This window comes from Rhinoderma darwinii, chromosome 3, assembly GCF_050947455.1.
Source record: "Rhinoderma darwinii isolate aRhiDar2 chromosome 3, aRhiDar2.hap1, whole genome shotgun sequence".
Taxonomy (NCBI): Eukaryota; Metazoa; Chordata; class Amphibia; order Anura; family Rhinodermatidae; genus Rhinoderma; species Rhinoderma darwinii.
In genome coordinates this window covers 414,532,216-414,559,671 of record NC_134689.1, presented here as the reverse complement: position 1 = coordinate 414,559,671, position 27,456 = coordinate 414,532,216, and the positions used below count along the sequence as shown (strand labels likewise).

The following is a 27,456-nucleotide window of genomic DNA, read 5'->3' as shown; positions in this document are numbered from 1 at the left end:
TCTATTATCAAAAAAAGAAAATACGTTTTTATCAGTCCCATTTCCTAACACACCTTTTTTATACCATTTACCGAAAATCCACAAATCCATTTCTTCCCCACCTGGTCGTCCCATCATCTCTGGTATAGGTTCCCTCACGAGCAATCTGTCTCACTTCATAGACTTACACCTCCAGCCCTTTGTCCTTGAGTTACCCTCTTTACTCAAGGATTCATCACACCTCATCAGAGACCTTAATGATTTTAATTGTAGTCATAATTTTAGCAAAGTGAGTTTTCTCACAGCAGATGTATCTGCATTATATTCCAACATCCCACATACTTTGGGAATTCAAGCCATCTCCCACTATTTATCTTCAGATGTCCGCATACCAAATGAACAAATTAATTTTTTAACACAATGTATTAATTTCATTTTACAACACAACACTTTTATGTTTGATAACAAATATTACCGGCAAACCAAAGGATGCGCAATGGGTTCTAGATTTGCTCCCTCTTATGCAAACCTGTATATGGGCATGTTTGAGAAAAATCATATATTGTGTGAGCATCCATTTAGTGAAAACATACTTTTTTACAAACGTTTTATTGACGACTTGTTTTTCATTTGGAGAGGTGATGAGGCCTCTGCCTCCTCCTTCATTGAATTTTTAAACACAAATTCTTATGGTTTGAATTTTACGTATACATATTCTGAGGAACAAATAGATTTTTTGGATCTGACTATTAGTAGAAATGGTGATACATTCACAACAAAAACACACTTCAAATCAGTGGATGTTAATAGCTATCTAGACTTCACCAGTGCCCACTATCCCCCGTGGCTCCGAAATGTCCCTTTTGGACAGTTTCGGAGAATTAGAAAAAATTGCTCCAATCCAAATGATTTTAAAAATGAATGCCAGATTTTAAGGAATAGATTTAGGGAGAAGCATTTCCCGTTTAGTTTAATTGAAGGAGCACAATCTAAAGCAACTCAAATGACTCAAGAAGAGTGTATAAAAGTAGTGGAGATGAAGAAAGCTGATCAGTCTGATTATAAATATAATTTTATTACGTCTTTCAACACTGGTAATAGATCTGCAAACACTGGCATATTCTTTGCAATGATCCGGTTCTTAAGGGGTCACTTCCTCCTTTACCGAAGGTCACTTTTAGAAGATCCAAAACCCTCAAGAATTTATTAGCCCCAAATAAATTACAGAATAAAGACACTCCATACATTCCGAGACTACAACCACCTATTCTAGGCTCATTTCGTTGTGGACAACCTAGATGTATGTGTTGTCCCAATATCACGCATAAAGCAACAAATTTTATTTCTATAGTAACATCAGAATCATTTCATATTAAGAGTTTTTTAAACTGTGGCAGTGAATATGTAATTTACCTTCTACAATGTACTGGCAAGTTACAATATATAGGACGGACTACTCAAACCCTACGTAATAGGATTAACAACCATAGGTCAAATATCAGCAGAGGTTTTTCTAAACAAAGCGTATCCAGACATTGCTCATATAGACATAATTGTAATTTTGATTGTATAAGCATCACTCCGATTGAACAAACACCAATAGATTCTTATGCTTGAAACAGCATGAGAACTATTGGATATATAAATTGTGTACACTGCACCCTGAAGGCTTGAATGACATTATTGAGTCCTCTCTAGATTAGGTCCAAATTCAAATTGTCCAGCTCCCCATCATACACTCAGCCATTGTATTAACGGGGTTTGGTATTGGTCTCCTATTAACGTATTATCCTTTTTTTCTAAAGTTATCCAGTCTATATAGATTCACCACAATAAATTAAAATTTATATCTCAAAATCAGAATTTATATCCGATCTTAATTGATCAAATATTTCGCTGTTCTTTTACAAATAGGATAATTGTTTCACATTTTTTCCTTCAAGCACGGGAATGCTATTTTTATTTGCCGCAATATATATTTGGATTTTTGTTATAAAGTTTCTACGTATATATTTTAATTCAATTGGAAATTATAGTATCTAATCATTTCACATGTTATTCAATTCTTGATATAATTCTGCCGTCTTTGTTTTTATGGTGAGTTTAGATCGCGTTTACGTTCAATTATATATATACACTTTTAAACCAATTTGTTATGAATTGATCTTTATAAGTCAATTTTTTATGAATTGACTTCCATTTTTTACCAAATATAGGTTTTATAATGGTCTATTAGATTTCGCCGGGCTTATTCAACTTTCGCAACTTTCTTGGCATCATGTATGAACATATTGTTTCATGCATATTTGCTGTGTCAATCAGTGTATTTTTATATTTTTATATAGTACAAATTGCTTTCCAATTTAATATAGTTCCCACACACCTATTCGATATGACAGGTGTTGTTATGACATCCAAAACGCCACTACTTTTTTCCTCATAGCGTACTCTTGTATTCTGGTCCCTTATGATCGATTTAATGTTTATACCCTAAGGATTTTTATTTAGAATCATCAGATCAAATTATTATATGATTTTTTCGTTCACAATAGATTGAGCAAGCTATGACTCTTTTTCTTATAGCATATCTATTGGTTGCTATTTGCCGGTTTTTTCCTCTAACTGTTAATTAGATTTTATTGCCTTTTCTGTCAATGAATTAATAATGTTTTTAATATTATTAATTAGATCAATTTTATTAATTTTATCCCAAATTGGTATACTAATATTAGTTACACCTGGGATATATAACAATGCTTCCGTTTAATACGCCTCATGTGTGAAATACCAACCCGAAGTGGGTTTTTAGCATCTGTTCAGTGTCATTCACAGATTTTTCCACATTTTTGTTCGTTTTAAATCTATTTAACATACATGTTTTATTTATTCAATTCTTATATATTGGATTAATTAATTCGTTTTTGCTGTCTCAGCAGGATTTCGTTCTTTTTGTAGGAGTTTCCCTTGGCTCCTCCCTGTTTCCCCCTTGTGATTGGCCCTTGGTTTAACACTGACATGTATATATATATATATATATGATGTTTTTCTGGATGTTCATGGCCTGATGAAGACGCAAGTCCTGCGTCGAAACGCGTAGCCACCTGTAATTATTCATTTAATAAAAACCTCAACTGGTATAGCAGCGCCTCCATTGGTCCCTTTTTTTTTTTTTTTCCTCATTCTCTTACCTCATCACCAGCGGTGAATTCCCATTCACCGGCTCTTGGACCTTGGCAGCAGCTACACCTTCGATCTGGCTTACACACCTTGGGTGTGTCTCCTGTGCACGCATCTCTGCAGTGTTGCTCTGTATGGAGATCGCCCCAAACCTTGCAACAGCGTTGTGCCTGGTCAGCATAACCCGTCTAGGTGAGTGCATTTCCCTAGTATCATTTCTCCCATGACCCTTGGATGATTGCACTATGTGGCGCCGTGTACTTTTTCTCTTCGTATAGTTCTACAGTGGGAGGTCGGCTGTCAATCACAGCCGCCCTTCCACAATGATTGTGTTTGCACAGTTTCTGCACGATCACCATGATGTACAATTATTTTATGTTGCGGTTACATGACAAGAACTACAACCCCATAGTTCTACTGAATCACAGTTAGATGAATTGCACAGTAAGCTTAACATTTTAAAGGTAGATCCTAAATTGTGTAAAGTAATTAACACAAAGGAGGATAGTATTCTCTTACAAAATAAATATGGAGAAGAAAGGGGCTTGGGGATAGAAGCGGCACATGAGGTTTAACATTGAAAAATGTAAGGTTATGCATTTGCGAAGGAAATATACATTACAAACTACATAAGAAAACACTGGGTAGGGGGGGGGGCGGAGCTAACCTTGCTGTGAGATGATTGCTTGATCCCGGTGCTCCTCACAGAAACACATATTTCTACGGCTGGAGGGCTGATTTTCTTCACGACGATGGTCCGCACGAGCCGTGACAAGTCGAGTGATTCCAGGGCCGGTAAAGCGCAGTCGGAGATGGAGAAGTTCCTCCACAAGAAACATGTCTCCCCGGCCGGGAAAGGCAAGATGGCGCCTGAGAAATCAGGGAGACGACTCAGACGATGAAAGTTCCTGCACGCACTCTGATGCCGGAAGTGGGTCTGCTCCTTTACCTATTACGAGAGCGTTTCTGAAGAAAGCCCTGGCTAGCGCGATGTCCCCAGTCTTAAAGGAATTGTCCTCCATTAAAGCAGACATCCAACACGTGGGGCAGAGAGTGGCAATATTGGAGCACACCCAATCCGCCATTATCCAGCAGGAGGATGCATTACAAAGTGCTGTGTCCTCGCAGTTTTCACATTTGAATCACACTTACCTGCAACTTGAGGATCAGGAGAACCGCAGCAGGCGGAAGAATATCAGGCTGAGGGGCATCCCGGAGACGGTTTCCACGGAGGAGATTTTACCCACGGTTAAGATCATTTTCACTAGCATTTTGGGCCAGGAGAAGGTTATTATTGAACAAGCCCATCGCGCTCTGCGACCCAAGCCGACCCGGGATGAACCCCCTAGAGATGTTATATGTGGCCTGCTTAATTATCTGGATACGGCAGCCATTCTTTCAGACGCGCGAAAGATCCCTGACCTATCGCTTGATGACAACAAGATTCTGGTCTTTCAAGATCTGGCGGCCAGTACCTTGGCCAAGCGACGACTGATGAAGCCCCTGACTGCTGACTGAAGCCCTGAGATTGCGTAAAATACCCATACGCTGGTTGTTCCCGTTTGGCCTGGCTTTTCTGAAGGAGGGTCGGCAGATCACCATCAGGACACCGGAGGACCTATCTAAAGCCTGGTCAAAGCTCGGTATGGAAAAGATTGACCGACAGGACTGGATGCCGATACAGCGAGATGATCTTCCGCAAGGGGTCCTCGACCCCCATACTTGGCACAAACCTCAGAAGTTTAAAGTTCCACGCAGCAACAACAGGAGAGGACTGGACCATTCTCCAGATGCTCCCTGAGTTTTTCTAGGTGCCTCATTGATTGGGAATGATCCAGTGTTTCTCCCCCATTATTTGCTGGTGATGGCGTTTTGATTGTTGCTCTGCCATTATGTCGTTTTTGCACAACACTTTGGGGTCAACCATGTGGCTCCCAAGGTGCTTGGTGGCAGTTGCTGCGGGCCGCCCATTGCGACCCAGGGCCACTGCTCCGTCTACTGTATGATATTATATCCATCCTCCTTAAAATGCTTAAGATTTGATGCACGAAGCACGAGCGAAACACGCGTTGGGTCAAGCAGAGGTCCCCCGTCCTGGTCCGGATGTCCCACTTATCTCATATCATGTAGGTGTAGGTACATTGCTCAGTGTGCTATATGTACTCAGGACTGCATTCTAGATTGCTGACTATTCACACTATGCATACGTGTCCATCTGTGCAAATGTATTATGCCTAGCACTTGCTTAAATAGTTTATATATGTGCACTTTAGCTACACTTGGGAGTTGATTGTGACCATATTTTACTATCTGGGGGTCGCTCTGCTTTTTTGTTCTGATTCCATCCCTCTTCGAGGGTTCCTGGTATTTTAATATATTTAATTGTTTGTATGTTGTCTCTGTGTCTAAATTAACTTCAATAAAGACTGTTTATATATTTTTTCAATTATTTGGTCGTGACTTGTTTCTTTTTCTGGGCTTGTTATCTAGTCACTAGGACCACTAGTATATTTTGGGGTATTATTCGGTTTTCTATATTAGACAACATGAAGAAGTTAAGGGATTAAAGGTTGGGGCTGTAGAACACAAAATTGCGGCCTTTGCCGATGACCTTCTCCTTTTTATTACCAACCCGCTGTCGGCCCTACCGTACATACTGACACTGTTCGATGAATTTGGTTTTATCTCCAATTTTAAAATAAATCTTAACAAGTCGGAAGCGCTAAACATTAATGTTTCCCCCCAAATCATTTCACAATTGCAAAGCCATACTCCTTTCAAGTGGCCTTCTAGGGCTATTCAATTCCTTGGGGTTATGATACCCGCTGACCTAGGGGAGCTTTTAAGTCTTAATTATAAAACTCTCTTCACCAAAATCCGGGCGCAGGTGTTATCCTTTAGTTTGCCATTTCTGTTGTGGTTTGGCAGGAAGAACTTACTGGCCACTTACATACTTCCGCAGATCATATATCTATTGTGTGCCTTGCCAATAGCTGTTCCAAAGAGCTATTTTCGGAACTTCAGGACCCTGTTCATCTCCTTTTTATGGAATTTCAAGAGGCCTATACTAGCATATTCTTATCTGATAAAAAAAAAGGAACAAGGGGGCATTTCATTGCCCGACTTTAAAGGATCTGCCAGGCACAGCTTCGGGGTTAACTTCCATAGGTAATCAGTCTTCACCTGAGTCTATTTCTCTGAGACTGACTCCAGCTTCCACCACTCAGGCTGGCAGGCTTAGGAGTGGGAGAGCCTATCGCAGCCTGGCCAGACTCAGCTAGCTCCCGCCCTCTGTCTATTTATACCTGCCTTTCCTGTTCCTCCTTGCTTGTGATTCTTTCCGTGTGGTTTCCTGGCCCAGCTAAAGCTCCTAACTATTTGATCCTGCTCCATACTGACCCTGGCTTTCTGACTACTCTTCTGCTCTGCGTTTGGTACCTCGTGCTCTCCTGGTTTGACTTGGCTCATTCACCACTCTGTTGCTCACTGGTTTGCCGTGTGCAACTGCCCCTTTCCCTTTGCTTTATATTCCCTTGTATGTTTGTCTCGTGCACTTACTGAGCGTAAGGACTGCCGCCCAGTTGTACCCTGTCACCCAGGGCGGGTCGTTGCAAGTAGGCAGGGACAGAGTGGCGGGTAGATTAGGGCTCACTTGTCCGTTTCCCAACCCCTATCATTACACTGACTTGGAAATGTACTTCATAGCTAATCATTTAGCTCGTTGGACGCAACTAGTGGATGGGGGCAACACCTCCTTATCTGTGGTCATGGAAATAACTGTTTTGGGGCCTGACAGGCTCAGTTTACTATGGGTACGGACTGCCCAGAATTCTAAAAGAGGAGATCTGAGCCCCATTACCAGGGGAACGATTGGGGTGTGTCACAAGGCAGAAGCCTTAAACCTCCTTTCTCCTCTTGCTCCCTTGAGCGTCTTGCCCTCCTTTTTAGGTAGACCACCTGATAGAACGGCAGACTTTTGGCGGCGCTTACACGAGTTACGAATATCGGAGCTGAGGAGACCGGAGGGGCCGCCTGATCTGTCCTCTGTTTTTAGGGAGCGGGGATGGGGTCAGCCAAATGTATTACACCTGGCAGATTACACAGCTACTAATACTACATTTAAAGCCCAGTCATCACCTCAACTAGTTGATCCGACTTGGTTAGAAAATTATATACTATTGCCGGCCACCCCGGCTAAAATCTTGTCTAAATTATATAAGGGTATTTTATTGGGGATATCTCCCCAAACGCCCCATTTTGTGAGAACATGGGAGAAGGAATTGGGATTGTCTATCACAATCAGACGTAGAGTTTATAATGAAATCCGCCCAAGGTTTTTCTAAATGTGTGTGCATGCAGGAAAACTCCTTCAAACTTGTTACGCGTTGGTATCGAACTCCAGAATTCCTTTCCTCCAGTGGCTTGTTGTCCGATAGTTCCTGTTGGAGGTGTCATGAGGGATCAGGTTCCTATCTCCACATATGGTGGTCCTGCCACAAATTGACAAGTTTTTGGAGGGGAGTTGAAAATTTAATTAATTCTATTTGTTCTACTGATATTAAGCTGACTGCTGCATTGATATTGCTTTGGATGCCTCAACCTGATTTCTCCCCATCTGCACACAGTCTCCCGACTCATATGATCTCCGCAGCTAAATTGCTGGTCCCACCCTTTGGGGACAATCTAATCCGCCGACGGTAGACCTATGGTTAGACAGGGTACATCAGATTTGTAGACTGGAGGAATTGGCAGCCTGGATAAACCATTAGAGAGATAAATACCTAAAACTAAGGCGTCCCTGGCTGGCCAGAGGTATAGGGGTACATGCTCCAACGTGAATTGGTTGTTCGCTCGACCCTTCCTCTAGATAAATTGTACCCACATTACCTGACTGTTTGTATACTGAGTCTGTTAAATCTAGGGGGGCGGCATATTTAGTATCTTCGGAGTGTAAATCCCTCCTATAACATATTTCTGAACCCACACATCTTGGTACTCTTTCAGGGGAATATAATTTAAAGTAATATTTACACCTGTTATATGCTGTACTATTGCTTATATGACGTGATGCCGGACCTTGCCTTTTCATTGTTATTCACGTGTTATGTTTCTTTGTCTCTGTCGACCCTTGTGTTCTATTGCATGTTGAGTCAGATGATCTTGGGTTTTGCCTGATTTGTGAGGATGTTTTATCCTATGCATTGCCTGTAAGGCAACACCTATAGAAGTTTAAACCCATATAAAACATATGTAATTGCATTTTGTCACAATGCTGTTCTACCTGACTATTGACATGTAGTAAGAGATATGTTCCTTTGTGTGGATTGTTACTGTACTTAATAAAAAGAGATTTTGCACAAAAAAAAGAAAACACTGAGTAAAACTGACAAGAAAAATGATAATCAATAAGATTCAATTTTAGTTGATAGAAAACTTAACTGTAGTAACCAGAGTGCTAACCATTACAAAAATATGAGTGTGAGTATTTCTACTAAGGATACAGTGAGTTCTGCACGATGACCATGATGTACAATTATTTTCTGTTGCGGTTATATGACAAGAGCTACAACCCCATAGTTCTACTGAATCACAGTTAGATGAATTGCACAGTAAGCTTAACATATTTTTAAGGTAGATCCTAAATTGTAGAAAGTAATTAACACAAAGGAGGATAGTATTCTCTTACAAAATAAATATGGAGAAGAAAGGGGCTTGAGCATAGAAGCGGCACATGAGGTTTAACATTGAAAAATGTAAGGTTATGCATTTGCGAAGGAAACATACCTTTACAAACTAAATAAAAAAACACTGGGTAAAACTGACAAGAAAAATGATAATCAATGAGATTCAATTTTAGTTGATAGAAAACTTAACTATAGTAACCAGTGTCCGGCAGCTGCTGCCAAGGCAAAGAATAAAAGTGAAATAATATTCATGTGGAAAACAAATACTGTTGATCCTGCTAATTTCCAAGGTCTCTTTATAGAGAAAACCCTTTGAGCTGAAAGTAGTGACAGCATTTTCATCACATGCAATGAAAACAGACTTTTAGTTGTTTACATGCTGTGAATTATATAGGCGGATGTACAATACCTTGGAATACTCAAACATCTTGTTAAAATATATGTATGGCAGGCAACAATCACTATCAGTACAATACATCTGTGATAAAAGATCACATACGTAAAGAAGTATAAATTGGGCTAGGTTCCACCGAGAGTTGTACTCGGATTGCTGGAATCAAAGCCCAGAGTGCTAACCATTGGTTAAAAAAGGAGGAATGGGTAAACAAAGATAAGTTAGAATTTATGGCCACAAAGAGCACTTTTATCCTATAACGCTCAACCTTTGAAAGTGCAAGACAAGTAAGATGTTCTTTCCCCTACCGGGAGTCGAACCAGGGCCACCTGGGTGAAAACCAGGAATCCTAACCGCTAGACCATATGCAGTTATGAAGTATAATGAGTCATGGACTAAGAAAAAGTGGGAATAAAGAAAAAAAAAAAATATATATATATATATATATATATATATTTTTTTTTTTTTCATATTGCCGCTTTGAGCTTGTGTACAAACATCTTGACATCTGGTGGTTGCCTCGTTAATGCAGTAGGAAGCGTGTCAGTCTCGTAATCTGAAGGTCGTGAGTTTGATCCTCACACGAGGCACTGTTCAGTGAGTTTTTGTCATCCTCCATTCTTGCAGGCAATCAGATTTTTCTGCCGAAACGTTTTCAATAAACGAGGAAAGTGTTGTTGATTTCCATGTCATTTTTGGGTAAGTAGAAGAGATGGGAATTATTTGAGCTTTAAATCCAAAATAGGATCTTGCCTAAAAAGAAACAATATTAAAGCAAAGTCTCAAACAGATAGGGTGAAATAGTCTGATAGTTTCTTATTTAATGCCGAAACTAGTTCATTAAAAAAAGGAAAATGAGCCAAACTGACAGGATAAAGGGGTTGTTGACTTGGAATGAGAAGGGAACAATAGGAATTATTTGAGTTTTCAAGCTCAAATAGGATCTGGTGAAAAGAGGAGGAATGGGTAAACAAAGATAAGTTAGAATTTATGGCCACAAAGAGCACTTTTATCCTATAACGCTCAACCTTTGAAAGTGCAAGACTAGTAAAAAGGATCTTTCCCATACTTGGAGTCATTATTAAGTATAATGAGTCATGGACTAAGAAAAAGTGGGAATAAAGAAAATATATATATATTTTTTCATTTTGCCACTTTAAGCTTGTGTACAAACATCTGTTGGTTGCCTCGTTAGTGCAGTAAGAAGCGTGCCAGTCTCATAATCTGAATGTCGTGAGTTCGATCCTCACACAAGGCACTGTTCAGTGAATTTTTGTCTTCCTCCATTCTCGCAGGCAATCGGGTTTTTCTGCCGAAACGTTTTCAATAAACGAGGAAAGTGTTGTTGATTTCCTTGTCATTTTTGAGTGAGTAGAAGAAATGGGAATGAGTTGAGCTTTAAATCCAAAATAGGATCTTGCCTAAAAAAACCCAATATGAAAGCAAAGTCCAAATCAGATTGGGTGAAATAGTCTGATGGTTTCTTATTTAATGGCGAAAGTAGTTCATTAAAAAAAGGAAAATGAGCCAAACTGACAGGATAAAGGGGTTGTTGACTTGGAGTGAGAAGAGAGCAATGGGAATTACTTGAATTTTAAAGCTCAAATAGGATCTGGCGAAAAAAGGAGGAATGGGTAAACAAAGAAAAGTTAGACATTTTGGCCACAAAGAGCACTTTTATCCTATAACGCTCGACCTTTGAAAGTGCAAGACTAGTACAAAGGTTCTTTCCCATACTGGGAGTCGTTATTAAGTATAATGAGTCATGGACTAAAAAAAAGTGGGAATAAAGAAAATATATATATATTTTTTCATTTTGCCGCTTTGAGCTTGTCTGCAAACATCTGGTGGTTGCCTCGTTAGCGCAGTAGGAAGCGTGTCAGTCTCATAATCTGAAGGTTATGAGTTCGATCCTCATACGAGGCACTGTTCAGTGAGTTTTTGTCTTCCTCCATTCATGCAGGAAATCGGGTTTTTCTGCCGAAACGTTTTTAATATATGAGGAAAGTGTTGTTGATTTCCTTGTCATTTTTGAGTGAGTAGAAGAGATGGGAATAATTTGAGCTTTAAATCCAAAATAGGATCTTGCCTAAAAAGAAACAATATGAAAGCCAAGTCCCAATCAGATTGGGTGAAATAGTCTGATGGTTTCTTATTTATTGGCGAAACTAGTTCATTAAAAAAAGGAAAATGAGCCAAACTGACAGGATAAAGGGGTTGTTAACTTGGAGTGAGAAGGGAACAATAGGAATTACTTGAGTTTTCAAGCTCAAATAGGATCTGGTGAAAAGAGGAGGAATGGGTAAACAAAGATAAGTTAGAATTTATGGCCACAAAGAGCTCTTTTATCCTATAACGCTCAACCTTTGAAAGTGCAAGACTAGTAAAAAGGATTTTTCCCATACTTGGAGTCATTATTAAGTATAATGAGTCATGGACTAAGAAAAAGTGGGAATAAAGAAAATATATATATTTTTTTTCATTTTGCCGCTTTAAGCTTGTGTACAAGCATCTGTTGGTTGCCTCGTTAGTACAGTAAGAAGCGTGTCAGTCTCATAATCTGAATGTCGTGAGTTCGATCCTCACACGAGGAACTGTTCAGTGAATTTTTGTCTTCCTCCATTCTCGCAGGCAATCGGGTTTTTCTGCCGAAACGTTTTCAATAAACGAGGAAAGTGTTGTTGATTTCCTTGTCATTTTTGAGTGAGTAGAAGAAATGGGAATGAGTTGAGCTTTAAATCCAAAATAGGATCTTGCCTAAAAAGAAACAATATGAAATCAAAGTCCCAATCAGATTGGGTGAAATAGTCTGATGGTTTCTTATTTAATGGCGAAACTAGTTCATTAAAAAAAGGAAAATGAGCCAAACTGACAGGATAAAGGGGTTGTTGACTTGGAGTGAGAAGGGAACAATAGGAATTACTTGAGTTTTCAAGCTCAAATAGGATCTGGTGAAAAGAGGAGGAATGGGTAAACAAAGATAAGTTAGAATTTATGGCCACAAAGAGAACTTTTATCCTATAGCGCTAAACCTTTGAAAGTGCAAGATTAGTATACGGTTATTTCCCATACCGGGAGTTAAACCCAGGCCACCTGGGTGAAAACCAGGAATCCTAACCGCTAGACCATATGGGAACAGTTATTAAGGATAATGAGTCATGGACTAAGAAAAAGTGGGAATAAAGAAAATATATATATATTTTTTCATTTTGCCTCTTTGAGCTTGTCTACAAACATCTGATGGTTGCCTCGTTAGTACAGTAAGAAGCGTGTCAGTCTCATAATCTGAAGGTCGTGAATTCGATCCTTACACAATGCACTGTTCAGTGAGTTTTTGTCTTCCTACATACATGCAGGCAATCAGGTTTTTCTGCCGAAACGTTTTTAATAAACGAGGAAAGTGTTGTTGATTTCCTTGTCATTTTTGAGTGAGTAGAAGAGATGGGAATGATTTGAGCTTTAAATCCAAAATAGGATCTTGCCTAAAAAGAAACAATATGAAAGCAAAGTCATAATCAGATTGGGTGAAATAGTCTGATGGTTTCTTTATTTATTGACGAAACTAGTTCATTAAAAAAAGGAAAATGAGCCAAACTGACAGGATAAAGGGGTTGTTGACTTGGAGTGAGAAGGGAACAATAGGAATTACTTGAGTTTTCAAGCTCAAATAGGATCTGGTGAAAAGAGGAGGAATGGGTAAACAAAGATAAGTTAGAATTTATGGCCACAAAGAGAACTTTTATCCTATAGCGCTCAACCTTTGAAAGAGCAAGACTAGTAAAAGGGTCTTTCCCATACCGGGAGTCGAACCCGGGCAAGCTGGGTGAAAACCAGGAATCCTAACCGCTAGACCATATGGGAGCTGTTATTAAGAATAATGAGTCATGGACTAAGAAAAAGTGGGAATAAAGAAAATATATATATATTTTTTCATTTTACCGCTTTGAGCTTGTCTACAAACATCTGGTGGTTGCCTCGTTAGCGCAGTAGGAAGTTTGTCAGTCTCATAATCTGAAGGTCGTGAGTTAGATCCTCACACAATGCACTGTTCAGTTAGTTTTTGTCTTCCTCCATACATGCAGGCAATCGGGTTTTTCTGCCGAAACGTTTTTAATAAACGAGGAAACTGTTGTTGATTTCCTTGTCATTTTTGAGTGAGTAGAAGAGATGGGAATGATTTGAGCTTTAAATCCAAAATAGGATCTTGCCTAAAAAGAAACAATATGAAAGCAAAGTCATAATCAGATTGGGTGAAATAGTCTGATGGTTTCTTTATTTATTGACGAAACTAGTTCATTAAAAAAAGGAAAATGAGCCAAACTGACAGGATAAAGGGGTTGTTGACTTGGAGTGAGAAGGGAACAATAGGAATTACTTGAGTTTTCAAGCTCAAATAGGATCTGGTGAAAAGAGGAGGATTGGGTAAACAAAGATAAGTTCGAATTTATGGCCACAAAGAGCACTTTTATCCTATAACGCTCAACCTTTGAAAGTGCAAGACTAGTAAAAGGTTCTTTCCCATACTGGGAGCCGAAACCGGGCCACCTGGGTAAAAACCAGGAATCCTAACCGCTAGACCATATGGGAGCAGTTATTAAGTATAATGTGTCATGGACTAAGAAAAAGTGGGAATAAAGAAAATATATATATATTTTTTCATTTTGCCGCTTTGAGCTTGTCTACAAACATCTGGTGGTTGCCTCGTTAGCGCAGTAGGAAGTTTGTCAGTCTCATAATCTGAAGGTCGTGAGTTAGATCCTCACACAATGCACTGTTCAGTTAGTTTTTGTCTTCCTCCATACATGCAGGCAATCGGGTTTTTCTGCCGAAACGTTTTTAATAAACGAGGAAACTGTTGTTGATTTCCTTGTCATTTTTGAGTGAGTAGAAGAGATGGGAATGATTTGAGCTTTAAATCCAAAATAGGATCTTGCCTAAAAAGAAACAATATTAAAGCAAAGTCATAATCAGATTGGGTGAAATAGTCTGATGGTTTCTTTATTTATTGACGAAACTAGTTCATTAAAAAAAGGAAAATGAGCCAAACTGACATGATAAAGGGGTTGTTGACTTGGAGTGAGAAGGGAACAATAGGAATTACTTGAGTTTTCAAGCTCAAATAGAATCTGGTGAAAAGAGGAGGAATGGGTAAACAAAGATAAGTTAGAATTTATGGCCACAAAGAGAACTTTTATCCTATAGCGCTCAACCTTTGAAAGAGCAAGACTAGTAAAAGGGTCTTTCCCATACCGGGAGTCGAACCCGGGCAAGCTGGGTGAAAACCAGGAATCCTAACCGCTAGACCATATGGGAGCTGTTATTAAGAATAATGAGTCATGGACTAAGAAAAAGTGGGAATAAAGAAAATATATATATATTTTTTCATTTTACCGCTTTGAGCTTGTCTACAAACATCTGGTGGTTGCCTCGTTAGCGCAGTAGGAAGCGTGTCAATCTCATAATCTGAAGGTCGTGAGTTCGATCCTCAGACGAGGCACCGTTCAGTGAGTTTTTGTCTTCCTCCATTCATGCAGGAAATCGGGTTTTTCTGCCGAAACGTTTTTAATATATGAGGAAAGTGTTGTTGATTTCCTTGTCATTTTTGAGTGAGTAGAAGAGATGGGAATGATTTGAGCTTTAAATCCAAAATAGGATCTTGCCTAAAAAGAAACAATATTAAAGCAAAGTCCCAATCAGATTGGGTGAAATAGTCTGATGGTTTCTTATTTATTGGCGGAACTAGTTCATTAAAAAAAGGAAAATTAGCCAAACTGACAGGATAAAGGGGTTGTTGACTTGGAGTGAGAAGGGAACAATAGGAATTATTTGAGTTTTCAAGCTCAAATAGGATCTGGTGAAAAGAGGAGGAATGGGTAAACAAAGATAAATTAGAATTTATGGCCACAAAGAGCACTTTTATCCTATAACGCTCAACCTTTGAAAGTGCAAGACTAGTAAAAGGTTTTTTCCCATACCAGGAGTCGAACCCGGGCCACCTGGGTGAAAACCAGGAATCCTAACCGCTAGACCATATGGGAGCAGTTATTAAGTAAAATGAGTCATGGACTATGAAAAAGTGGGAATAAAGAAAATATATATATATTTTTTTCATTTTGCCGCTTTGAGCTTGTTTAAAAACATCTGGTGGTTGCCTCGTTAGCGCAGTAGGAAGCGTGTCAGTCTAATAATCTGAAGGTCGTGAGTTCGATCCACACACGAGGCACTGTTCAGTGAGTTTTTGTCTTCCTCCATTCATGCAGGAAATCGGGTTTTTCTGCCGAAACGTTTTTAATAAACGAGGAAAGTGTTGTTGATTTCCTTGTAATTTTTGAGTGAGTAGAAGAGATGGGAATGATTTGAGCTTTAAATCCAAAATAGGATCTTGCCTAAAAAGAAACAATATTAAAGCAAAGTCCCAATCAGATTGGGTGAAATAGTCTGATGGTTTCTTATTTATTGGCGAAACTAGTTCATTAAAAAAATGAAAATGAGCCAAACTGACAGGATAAAGGGGTTGTTGACTTGGAGTGAGAAGGGAACAATAGGAATTATTTGAGTTTTCAAGCTCAAATATAATCTGGTGAAAAGAGGAGGAATGGGTAAACAAAGATAAGTTAGAATTTATGGCCTCAAAGAGCACTTTTATCCTATAACGCTCAACCTTTGAAAGTGCAAGACTAGTAAAAGGTTCTTTCCCATACCGGGAGTCTAACCCGAGCCAGTTGGGTGAAAACCAGGAATCCTAACCTCTAGACCATATGGGAGGCAGTTATTAAGTATAATGAGTCATGGACTAAGAAAAAGTGGGAATAAAGAAAATATATATATTTTTTTTCATTTTGCCGCTTTGAGCTTGTCTACAAACATCTGGTGGTTGCCTCGTTAGCGCAGTAGGAAGCGTGTCAGTCTCATAATCTGAAGGTCGTGAGTTCGATCCTCAGACGAGGCACCGTTCAGTGAGTTTTTGTCTTCCTCCATTCATGCAGGAAATCGGGTTTTTCTGCCGAAACGTTTTTAATATATGAGGAAAGTGTTGTTGATTTCCTTGTCATTTTTGAGTGAGTAGAAGAGATGGGAATGATTTGAGCTTTAAATCCAAAATAGGATCTTGCCTAAAAAGAAACAATATTAAAGCAAAGTCCCAATCAGATTGGGTGAAATAGTCTGATGGTTTCTTATTTATTGGCGGAACTAGTTCATTAAAAAAAGGAAAATTAGCCAAACTGACAGGATAAAGGGGTTGTTGACTTGGAGTGAGAAGGGAACAATAGGAATTATTTGAGTTTTCAAGCTCAAATAGGATCTGGTGAAAAGAGGAGGAATGGGTAAACAAAGATAAATTAGAATTTATGGCCACAAAGAGCACTTTTATCCTATAACGCTCAACCTTTGAAAGTGCAAGACTAGTAAAAGGTTTTTTCCCATACCAGGAGTCGAACCCGGGCCACCTGGGTGAAAACCAGGAATCCTAACCGCTAGACCATATGGGAGCAGTTATTAAGTAAAATGAGTCATGGACTATGAAAAAGTGGGAATAAAGAAAATATATATATATTTTTTTCATTTTGCCGCTTTGAGCTCGTTTAAAAACATCTGGTGGTTGCCTCGTTAGCGCAGTAGGAAGCGTGTCAGTCTAATAATCTGAAGGTCGTGAGTTCGATCCACACACGAGGCACTGTTCAGTGAGTTTTTGTCTTCCTCCATTCATGCAGGAAATCGGGTTTTTCTGCCGAAACGTTTTTAATATATGAGGAAAGTGTTGTTGATTTCCTTGTCATTTTTGAGTGAGTAGAAGAGATGGGAATGATTTGAGCTTTAAATCCAAAATAGGATCTTGCCTAAAAAGAAACAATATTAAAGCAAAGTCCCAATCAGATTGGGTGAAATAGTCTGATGGTTTCTTATTTATTGGCGGAACTAGTTCATTAAAAAAAGGAAAATTAGCCAAACTGACAGGATAAAGGGGTTGTTGACTTGGAGTGAGAAGGGAACAATAGGAATTATTTGAGTTTTCAAGCTCAAATAGGATCTGGTGAAAAGAGGAGGAATGGGTAAACAAAGATAAATTAGAATTTATGGCCACAAAGAGCACTTTTATCCTATAACGCTCAACCTTTGAAAGTGCAAGACTAGTAAAAGGTTTTTTCCCATACCAGGAGTCGAACCCGGGCCACCTGGGTGAAAACCAGGAATCCTAACCGCTAGACCATATGGGAGCAGTTATTAAGTAAAATGAGTCATGGACTATGAAAAAGTGGGAATAAAGAAAATATATATATATTTTTTTCATTTTGCCGCTTTGAGCTCGTTTAAAAACATCTGGTGGTTGCCTCGTTAGCGCAGTAGGAAGCGTGTCAGTCTAATAATCTGAAGGTCGTGAGTTCGATCCACACACGAGGCACTGTTCAGTGAGTTTTTGTCTTCCTCCATTCATGCAGGAAATCGGGTTTTTCTGCCGAAACGTTTTTAATATATGAGGAAAGTGTTGTTGATTTCCTTGTCATTTTTGAGTGAGTAGAAGAGATGGGAATGATTTGAGCTTTAAATCCAAAATAGGATCTTGCCTAAAAAGAAACAATATTAAAGCAAAGTCCCAATCAGATTGGGTGAAATAGTCTGATGGTTTCTTATTTATTGGCGGAACTAGTTCATTAAAAAAAGGAAAATTAGCCAAACTGACAGGATAAAGGGGTTGTTGACTTGGAGTGAGAAGGGAACAATAGGAATTATTTGAGTTTTCAAGCTCAAATAGGATCTGGTGAAAAGAGGAGGAATGGGTAAACAAAGATAAATTAGAATTTATGGCCACAAAGAGCACTTTTATCCTATAACGCTCAACCTTTGAAAGTGCAAGACTAGTAAAAGGTTTTTTCCCATACCAGGAGTCGAACCCGGGCCACCTGGGTGAAAACCAGGAATCCTAACCGCTAGACCATATGGGAGCAGTTATTAAGTAAAATGAGTCATGGACTATGAAAAAGTGGGAATAAAGAAAATATATATATATTTTTTTCATTTTGCCGCTTTGAGCTTGTTTAAAAACATCTGGTGGTTGCCTCGTTAGCGCAGTAGGAAGCGTGTCAGTCTAATAATCTGAAGGTCGTGAGTTCGATCCACACACGAGGCACTGTTCAGTGAGTTTTTGTCTTCCTCCATTCATGCAGGAAATCGGGTTTTTCTGCCGAAGCGTTTTTAATATATGAGGAAAGTGTTGTTGATTTCCTTGTCATTTTTGAGTGAGTAGAAGAGATGGGAATGATTTGAGCTTTAAATCCAAAATAGGATCTTGCCTAAAAAGAAACAATATTAAAGCAAAGTCCCAATCAGATTGGGTGAAATAGTCTGATGGTTTCTTATTTATTGGCGAAACTAGTTCAATAAAAAAAGGAAAATTAGCCAAACTGACAGGATAAAGGGGTTGTTGACTTGGAGTGAGAAGGGAACAATAGGAATTATTTGAGTTTTCAAGCTCAAATAGGATCTGGTGAAAAGAGGAGGAATGGGTAAACAAAGATAAGTTAGAATTTATGGCCACAAAGAGCACTTTTATCCTATAACGCTCAACCTTTGAAAGTGCAAGACTAGTAAAATGTTTTTTCCCATACCGGGAGTCGAACCCAGGCAACATGGGTGAAAACCAGGAATCCTAACCGCTAGACCATATGGGAGCAGTTATTAAGTATAATGAGTCATGGACTAAGAAAAAGTGGGAATAAAGAAAATGTATATATATTTTTTCATTTTGCCGCTTTGAGATTGTCTACAAACATCTGGTGGTTGCCTCGTTAGCGCAGTAGGAAGCGTGTCAGTCTCATAATCTGAAGGTCGTGAGTTCGGTCCTCACACGAGGCACTGTTCAGTGAGTTTTTGTCTTCCTCCATTCATGCAGGAAATCGGGTTTTTCTTCCGAAACGTTTTTAATATATGAGGAAAGTGTTGTTGATTTCCTTGTCATTTTTGAGTGAGTAGAAGAGATGGGAATGATTTGAGCTTTAAATCCAAAATAGGATCTTGCCTAAAAAGAAACAATATTAAAGCAAAGTCCCAATCAGATTGGGTGAAATAGTCTGATGGTTTCTTATTTATTGGCGAAACTAGTTCATTAAAAAAAGGAAAATTAGCCAAACTGACAGGATAAAGGGGTTGTTGACTTGGAGTGAGAAGGGAACAATAGGAATTATTTGAGTTTTCAAGCTCAAATAGGATCTGGTGAAAAGAGGAGGAATGGGTAAACAAAGATAAGTTAGAATTTATGGCCACAAAGAGCACTTTTATCCTATAACGCTCAACCTTTGAAAGTGCAAGACTAGTAAAAGGTTTTTTCCCATACCGGGAGTCGAACCCGGGCCACCTGGGTGAAAACCAGGAATCCTAACCGCTAGACCATATGGGAGCAGTTATTAAGTATAATGAGTCATGGACTAAGAAAAAGTGGGAATAAAGAAAATGTATATATATTTTTTCATTTTGCCGCTTTGAGATTGTCTACAAACATCTGGTGGTTGCCTCGTTAGCGCAGTAGGAAGCGTGTCAGTCTCATAATCTGAAGGTCGTGAGTTCGGTCCTCACACGAGGCACTGTTCAGTGAGTTTTTGTCTTCCTCCATTCATGCAGGAAATCGGGTTTTTCTTCCGAAACGTTTTTAATATATGAGGAAAGTGTTGTTGATTTCCTTGTCATTTTTGAGTGAGTAGAAGAGATGGGAATGATTTGAGCTTTAAATCCAAAATAGGATCTTGCCTAAAAAGAAACAATATTAAAGCAAAGTCCCAATCAGATTGGGTGAAATAGTCTGATGGTTTCTTATTTATTGGCGAAACTAGTTCATTAAAAAAAGGAAAATTAGCCAAACTGACAGGATAAAGGGGTTGTTGACTTGGAGTGAGAAGGGAACAATAGGAATTATTTGAGTTTTCAAGCTCAAATAGGATCTGGTGAAAAGAGGAGGAATGGGTAAACAAAGATAAGTTAGAATTTATGGCCACAAAGAGCACTTTTATCCTATAACGCTCAACCTTTGAAAGTGCAAGACTAGTAAAAGGTTTTTTCCCATACCGGGAGTCGAACCCGGGCCACCTGGGTGAAAACCAGGAATCCTAACCGCTAGACCATATGGGAGCAGTTATTAAGTATAATGAGTCATGGACTAAGAAAAAGTGGGAATAAAGAAAATGTATATATATTTTTTCATTTTGCCGCTTTGAGCTTGTCTACAAACATCTGGTGGTTGCCTCGTTAGCGCAGTAGGAAGCGTGTCAGTCTCATAATCTGAAGGTCGTGAGTTCGATCCTCACACGAGGCACTGTTCAGTGAGTTTTTGTCTTCCTCCATTCATGCAGGAAATCGGGTTTTTCTGCCGAAACGTTTTTAATATATGAGGAAAGTGTTGTTGATTTCCTTGTCATTTTTGAGTGAGTAGAAGAGATGGGAATGATTTGAGCTTTAAATCCAAAATAGGATCTTGCCTAAAAAGAAACAATATTAAAGCAAAGTCCCAATCAGATTGGGTGAAATAGTCTGATGGTTTCTTATTTATTGGCGAAACTAGTTAAATAAAAAAAGGAAAATTAGCCAAACTGACAGGATAAAGGGGTTGTTGACTTGGAGTGAGAAGGGAACAATAGGAATTATTTGAGTTTTCAAGCTCAAATAGGATCTGGTGAAAAGAGGAGGAATGGGTAAACAAAGATAAGTTAGAATTTATGGCCACAAAGAGCACTTTTATCCTATAACGCTCAACCTTTGAAAGTGCAAGACTAGTAAAATGTTTTTTCCCATACCGGGAGTCGAACCCAGGCAACATGGGTGAAAACCAGGAATCCTAACCGCTAGACCATATGGGAGCAGTTATTAAGTATAATGAGTCATGGACTAAGAAAAAGTGGGAATAAAGAAAATGTATATATATTTTTTCATTTTGCCGCTTTGAGATTGTCTACAAACATCTGGTGGTTGCCTCGTTAGCGCAGTAGGAAGCGTGTCAGTCTCATAATCTGAAGGTCGTGAGTTCGGTCCTCACACGAGGCACTGTTCAGTGAGTTTTTGTCTTCCTCCATTCATGCAGGAAATCGGGTTTTTCTTCCGAAACGTTTTTAATATATGAGGAAAGTGTTGTTGATTTCCTTGTCATTTTTGAGTGAGTAGAAGAGATGGGAATGATTTGAGCTTTAAATCCAAAATAGGATCTTGCCTAAAAAGAAACAATATTAAAGCAAAGTCCCAATCAGATTGGGTGAAATAGTCTGATGGTTTCTTATTTATTGGCGAAACTAGTTCATTAAAAAAAGGAAAATTAGCCAAACTGACAGGATAAAGGGGTTGTTGACTTGGAGTGAGAAGGGAACAATAGGAATTATTTGAGTTTTCAAGCTCAAATAGGATCTGGTGAAAAGAGGAGGAATGGGTAAACAAAGATAAGTTAGAATTTATGGCCACAAAGAGCACTTTTATCCTATAACGCTCAACCTTTGAAAGTGCAAGACTAGTAAAAGGTTTTTTCCCATACCGGGAGTCGAACCCGGGCCACCTGGGTGAAAACCAGGAATCCTAACCGCTAGACCATATGGGAGCAGTTATTAAGTATAATGAGTCATGGACTAAGAAAAAGTGGGAATAAAGAAAATGTATATATATTTTTTCATTTTGCCGCTTTGAGCTTGTCTACAAACATCTGGTGGTTGCCTCGTTAGCGCAGTAGGAAGCGTGTCAGTCTCATAATCTGAAGGTCGTGAGTTCGATCCTCACACGAGGCACTGTTCAGTGAGTTTTTGTCTTCCTCCATTCATGCAGGAAATCGGGTTTTTCTGCCGAAACGTTTTTAATATATGAGGAAAGTGTTGTTGATTTCCTTGTCATTTTTGAGTGAGTAGAAGAGATGGGAATGATTTGAGCTTTAAATCCAAAATAGGATCTTGCCTAAAAAGAAACAATATTAAAGCAAAGTCCCAATCAGATTGGGTGAAATAGTCTGATGGTTTCTTATTTATTGGCGAAACTAGTTAAATAAAAAAAGGAAAATTAGCCAAACTGACAGGATAAAGGGGTTGTTGACTTGGAGTGAGAAGGGAACAATAGGAATTATTTGAGTTTTCAAGCTCAAATAGGATCTGGTGAAAAGAGGAGGAATGGGTAAACAAAGATAAGTTAGAATTTATGGCCACAAAGAGCACTTTTATCCTATAACGCTCAACCTTTGAAAGTGCAAGACTAGTAAAATGTTTTTTCCCATACCGGGAGTCGAACCCAGGCAACATGGGTGAAAACCAGGAATCCTAACCGCTAGACCATATGGGAGCAGTTATTAAGTATAATGAGTCATGGACTAAGAAAAAGTGGGAATAAAGAAAATGTATATATATTTTTTCATTTTGCCGCTTTGAGATTGTCTACAAACATCTGGTGGTTGCCTCGTTAGCGCAGTAGGAAGCGTGTCAGTCTCATAATCTGAAGGTCGTGAGTTCGGTCCTCACACGAGGCACTGTTCAGTGAGTTTTTGTCTTCCTCCATTCATGCAGGAAATCGGGTTTTTCTGCCGAAACGTTTTTAATATATGAGGAAAGTGTTGTTGATTTCCTTGTCATTTTTGAGTGAGTAGAAGAGATGGGAATGATTTGAGCTTTAAATCCAAAATAGGATCTTGCCTAAAAAGAAACAATATTAAAGCAAAGTCCCAATCAGATTGGGTGAAATAGTCTGATGGTTTCTTATTTATTGGCGAAACTAGTTCATTAAAAAAAGGAAAATTAGCCAAACTGACAGGATAAAGGGGTTGTTGACTTGGAGTGAGAAGGGAACAATAGGAATTATTTGAGTTTTCAAGCTCAAATAGGATCTGGTGAAAAGAGGAGGAATGGGTAAACAAAGATAAGTTAGAATTTATGGCCACAAAGAGCACTTTTATCCTATAACGCTCAACCTTTGAAAGTGCAAGACTAGTAAAAGGTTCTTTCACATACCGGGAGTCGAACCCGGGCAACATGGGTGAAAACCAGGAATCCTAACCGCTAGACCATATGGGAGCAGTTATTTAGTGTAATGAGTCATGGACTAAGAAAAAGTGGGAATAAAGAAAATTTATATATATTTTTTCATTTTGCCGCTTTGAGATTGTTTACAAACATCTGGTGGTTGCCTCGTTAGTGCAGTAGGAAGCGTGTCAGTCTAATAATCTGAAGGTCGTGAGTTCGATCCTCAGACGAGGCACCGTTCAGTGAGTTTTTGTCTTCCTCCATTCATGCAGGAAATCGGGTTTTTCTGCCGAAACGTTTTTAATATATGAGGAAAGTGTTGTTGATTTCCTTGTCATTTTTGAGTGAGTAGAAGAGATGGGAATGATTTGAGCTTTAAATCCAAAATAGGATCTTGCCTAAAAAGAAACAATATTAAAGCAAAGTCCCAATCAGATTGGGTGAAATAGTCTGATGGTTTCTTATTTATTGGCGGAACTAGTTCATTAAAAAAAGGAAAATTAGCCAAACTGACAGGATAAACGGGTTGTTGACTTGGAGTGAGAAGGGAACAATAGGAATTATTTGAGTTTTCAAGCTCAAATAGGATCTGGTGAAAAGAGGAGGAATGGGTAAACAAAGATAAGTTAGAATTTATGGCCACAAAGAGCACTTTTATCCTATAACGCTCAACCTTTGAAAGTGCAAGACTAGTAAAAGGTTCTTTCACATACCGGGAGTCGAACCCGGGCAACATGGGTGAAAACCAGGAATCCTTACCGCTAGACCATATGGGAGCAGTTATTTAGTGTAATGAGTCATGGACTAAGAAAAAGTGGGAATAAAGAAAATGTATATATATTTTTTCATTTTGCCGCTTTGAGCTTGTTTACAAACATCTGGTGGTTGCCTAGTTAGCGCAGTAGGAAGCGTGTCAGTATCATAATCTGAAGGTCGTGAGTTCGATCCTCACATGAGGCACTGTTCAGTGAGTTTTTGTCTTCCTCCATTCATGCAGGAAATCGGGTTTTTCTGCCGAAACGTTTTTAATATATGAGGAAAGTGTTGTTGATTTCCTTGTCATTTTTGAGTGAGTAGAAGAGATGGGAATGATTTGAGCTTTAAATCCAAAATAGGATCTTGCCTAAAAAAAACAATATTAAAGCAAAGTCCCAATCAGATTGGGTGAAATAGTCTGATGGTTTCTTATTTATTGGCGAAACTAGTTCATTAAAAAAAGGAAAATTAGCCAAACTGACAGGATAAAGGGGTTGTTGACTTGGAGTGAGAAGGGAACAATAGGAATTATTTGAGTTTTCAAGCTCAAATAGGATCTGGTGAAAAGAGGAGGAATGGGTAAACAAAGATAAGTTAGAATTTATGGCCACAAAGAGCACTTTTATCCTATAACGCTCAACCTTTGAAAGTGCAAGACTAGTAAAAGGTTTTTTCCCATACCGGGAGTCGAACCCGGGCCACCTGGGTGAAAACCAGGAATCCTAACCGCTAGACCATATGGGAGCAGTTATTAAGTATAATGAGTCATGGACTAAGAAAAAGTGGGAATAAAGAAAATGTATATATATTTTTTCATTTTGCCGCTTTGAGCTTGTCTACAAACATCTGGTGGTTGCCTCGTTAGCGCAGTAGGAAGCGTGTCAGTCTCATAATCTGAAGGTCGTGAGTTCGATCCTCACACGAGGCACTGTTCAGTGAGTTTTTGTCTTCCTCCATTCATGCAGGAAATCGGGTTTTTCTGCCGAAACGTTTTTAATATATGAGGAAAGTGTTGTTGATTTCCTTGTCATTTTTGAGTGAGTAGAAGAGATGGGAATGATTTGAGCTTTAAATCCAAAATAGGATCTTGCCTAAAAAGAAACAATATTAAAGCAAAGTCCCAATCAGATTGGGTGAAATAGTCTGATGGTTTCTTATTTATTGGCGAAACTAGTTCAATAAAAAAAGGAAAATTAGCCAAACTGACAGGATAAAGGGGTTGTTGACTTGGAGTGAGAAGGGAACAATAGGAATTATTTGAGTTTTCAAGCTCAAATAGGATCTGGTGAAAAGAGGAGGAATGGGTAAACAAAGATAAGTTAGAATTTATGGCCACAAAGAGCACTTTTATCCTATAACGCTCAACCTTTGAAAGTGCAAGACTAGTAAAATGTTTTTTCCCATACCGGGAGTCGAACCCAGGCAACATGGGTGAAAACCAGGAATCCTAACCGCTAGACCATATGGGAGCAGTTATTAAGTATAATGAGTCATGGACTAAGAAAAAGTGGGAATAAAGAAAATGTATATATATTTTTTCATTTTGCCGCTTTGAGATTGTCTACAAACATCTGGTGGTTGCCTCGTTAGCGCAGTAGGAAGCGTGTCAGTCTCATAATCTGAAGGTCGTGAGTTCGGTCCTCACACGAGGCACTGTTCAGTGAGTTTTTGTCTTCCTCCATTCATGCAGGAAATCGGGTTTTTCTGCCGAAACGTTTTTAATATATGAGGAAAGTGTTGTTGATTTCCTTGTCATTTTTGAGTGAGTAGAAGAGATGGGAATGATTTGAGCTTTAAATCCAAAATAGGATCTTGCCTAAAAAGAAACAATATTAAAGCAAAGTCCCAATCAGATTGGGTGAAATAGTCTGATGGTTTCTTATTTATTGGCGAAACTAGTTCATTAAAAAAAGGAAAATTAGCCAAACTGACAGGATAAAGGGGTTGTTGACTTGGAGTGAGAAGGGAACAATAGGAATTATTTGAGTTTTCAAGCTCAAATAGGATCTGGTGAAAAGAGGAGGAATGGGTAAACAAAGATAAATTAGAATTTATGGCCACAAAGAGCACTTTTATCCTATAACGCTGAACCTTTGAAAGTGCAAGACTAGTAAAAGGTTTTTTCCCATACCAGGAGTCGAACCCGGGCCACCTGGGTGAAAACCAGGAATCCTAACCGCTAGACCATATGGGAGTAGTTATTAAGTAAAATGAGTCATGGACTATGAAAAAGTGGGAATAAAGAAAATATATATATTTTTTTTTCATTTTGCCGCTTTGAGCTTGTTTACAAACATCTGGTGGTTGCCTCGTTAGCGCAGTAGGAAGCGTGTCAGTCTAATAATCTGAAGGTCGTGAGTTCGATCCACACACGAGGCACTGTTCAGTGAGTTTTTGTCTTCCTCCATTCATGCAGGAAATCGGGTTTTTCTGCCAAAACGTTTTTAATATATGAGGAAAGTGTTGTTGATTTCCTTGTCATTTTTGAGTGAGTAGAAGAGATGGGAATGATTTGAGCTTTAAATCCAAAATAGGATCTTGCCTAAAAAGAAACAATATTAAAGCAAAGTCCCAATCAGATTGGGTGAAATAGTCTGATGGTTTCTTATTTATTGGCGAAACTAGTTCAATAAAAAAAGGAAAATTAGCCAAACTGACAGGATAAAGGGGTTGTTGACTTGGAGTGAGAAGGGAACAATAGGAATTATTTGAGTTTTCAAGCTCAAATAGGATCTGGTGAAAAGAGGAGGAATGGGTAAACAAAGATAAGTTAGAATTTATGGCCACAAAGAGCACTTTTATCCTATAACGCTCAACCTTTGAAAGTGCAAGACTAGTAAAAGGCTCTTTTACATACCGGGAGTCGAACCCGGGCAACATGGGTGAAAACCAGGAATCCTAACCGCTAGACCATATGGGAGCATTTATTTAGTGTAATGAGTCATGGACTAAGAAAAAGTGGGAATAAAGAAAATGTATATATATTTTTTCATTTTGCCGCTGGTGGTTGCCTAGTTAGCGCAGTAGGAAGCGTGTCAGTATCATAATCTGAAGGTCGTGAGTTCGATCCTCACACGAGGCACTGTTCAGTGAGTTTTTGTCTTCCTCCATTCATGCAGGAAATCGGGTTTTTCTGCCGAAACGTTTTTAATATATGAGGAAAGTGTTGTTGATTTCCTTGTCATTTTTGAGTGAGTAGAAGAGATGGGAATGATTTGAGCTTTAAATCCAAAATAGGATCTTGCCTAAAAAGAAACAATATTAAAGCAAAGTCCCAATCAGATTGGGTGAAATAGTCTGATGGTTTCTTATTTATTGGCGAAACTAGTTCATTAAAAAAAGGAAAATTAGCCAAACTGACAGGATAAAGGGGTTGTTGACTTGGAGTGAGAAGGGAACAATAGGAATTATTTGAGTTTTCAAGCTCAAATAGGATCTGGTGAAAAGAGGAGGAATGGGTAAACAAAGATAAGTTAGAATTTATGGCCACAAAGAGCAC

The 27,456-nt window shown here is 38.8% G+C and overlaps 13 non-coding genes across 13 annotated transcripts; 4 read left to right on the top strand and 9 right to left on the bottom strand.

The window, feature by feature from the left end:
- Positions 1–9,751: 9,751 nt before the first annotated feature.
- Positions 9,752–9,824, top strand: TRNAT-CGU (transfer RNA threonine (anticodon CGU)). Its single transcript has one exon. It is a non-coding gene; the product is annotated as a tRNA-Thr (tRNA).
- A 5,376-nt stretch (positions 9,825–15,200) lies between these two features.
- On the bottom strand, positions 15,201–15,272 carry TRNAE-UUC (transfer RNA glutamic acid (anticodon UUC)). Its single transcript has one exon. It is a non-coding gene; the product is annotated as a tRNA-Glu (tRNA).
- A 1,380-nt stretch (positions 15,273–16,652) lies between these two features.
- TRNAE-UUC (transfer RNA glutamic acid (anticodon UUC)) lies at positions 16,653–16,724 on the bottom strand. Its single transcript has one exon. It is a non-coding gene; the product is annotated as a tRNA-Glu (tRNA).
- A 654-nt stretch (positions 16,725–17,378) lies between these two features.
- On the bottom strand, positions 17,379–17,450 carry TRNAE-UUC (transfer RNA glutamic acid (anticodon UUC)). Its single transcript has one exon. It is a non-coding gene; the product is annotated as a tRNA-Glu (tRNA).
- A 654-nt stretch (positions 17,451–18,104) lies between these two features.
- On the bottom strand, positions 18,105–18,176 carry TRNAE-UUC (transfer RNA glutamic acid (anticodon UUC)). The gene has a single exon. It is a non-coding gene; the product is annotated as a tRNA-Glu (tRNA).
- A 1,379-nt stretch (positions 18,177–19,555) lies between these two features.
- On the bottom strand, positions 19,556–19,627 carry TRNAE-UUC (transfer RNA glutamic acid (anticodon UUC)). Its single transcript has one exon. It is a non-coding gene; the product is annotated as a tRNA-Glu (tRNA).
- Positions 19,628–20,280: 653 nt separating this feature from the next.
- Positions 20,281–20,352, bottom strand: TRNAE-UUC (transfer RNA glutamic acid (anticodon UUC)). The gene has a single exon. It is a non-coding gene; the product is annotated as a tRNA-Glu (tRNA).
- Positions 20,353–20,463: 111 nt separating this feature from the next.
- TRNAM-CAU (transfer RNA methionine (anticodon CAU)) lies at positions 20,464–20,536 on the top strand. Its single transcript has one exon. It is a non-coding gene; the product is annotated as a tRNA-Met (tRNA).
- Positions 20,537–21,730: 1,194 nt separating this feature from the next.
- TRNAE-UUC (transfer RNA glutamic acid (anticodon UUC)) lies at positions 21,731–21,802 on the bottom strand. The gene has a single exon. It is a non-coding gene; the product is annotated as a tRNA-Glu (tRNA).
- A 111-nt stretch (positions 21,803–21,913) lies between these two features.
- On the top strand, positions 21,914–21,986 carry TRNAM-CAU (transfer RNA methionine (anticodon CAU)). The gene has a single exon. It is a non-coding gene; the product is annotated as a tRNA-Met (tRNA).
- Positions 21,987–24,629: 2,643 nt separating this feature from the next.
- Positions 24,630–24,701, bottom strand: TRNAE-UUC (transfer RNA glutamic acid (anticodon UUC)). The gene has a single exon. It is a non-coding gene; the product is annotated as a tRNA-Glu (tRNA).
- A 111-nt stretch (positions 24,702–24,812) lies between these two features.
- On the top strand, positions 24,813–24,885 carry TRNAM-CAU (transfer RNA methionine (anticodon CAU)). The gene has a single exon. It is a non-coding gene; the product is annotated as a tRNA-Met (tRNA).
- Positions 24,886–26,079: 1,194 nt separating this feature from the next.
- On the bottom strand, positions 26,080–26,151 carry TRNAE-UUC (transfer RNA glutamic acid (anticodon UUC)). Its single transcript has one exon. It is a non-coding gene; the product is annotated as a tRNA-Glu (tRNA).
- Positions 26,152–27,456: the final 1,305 nt, after the last annotated feature.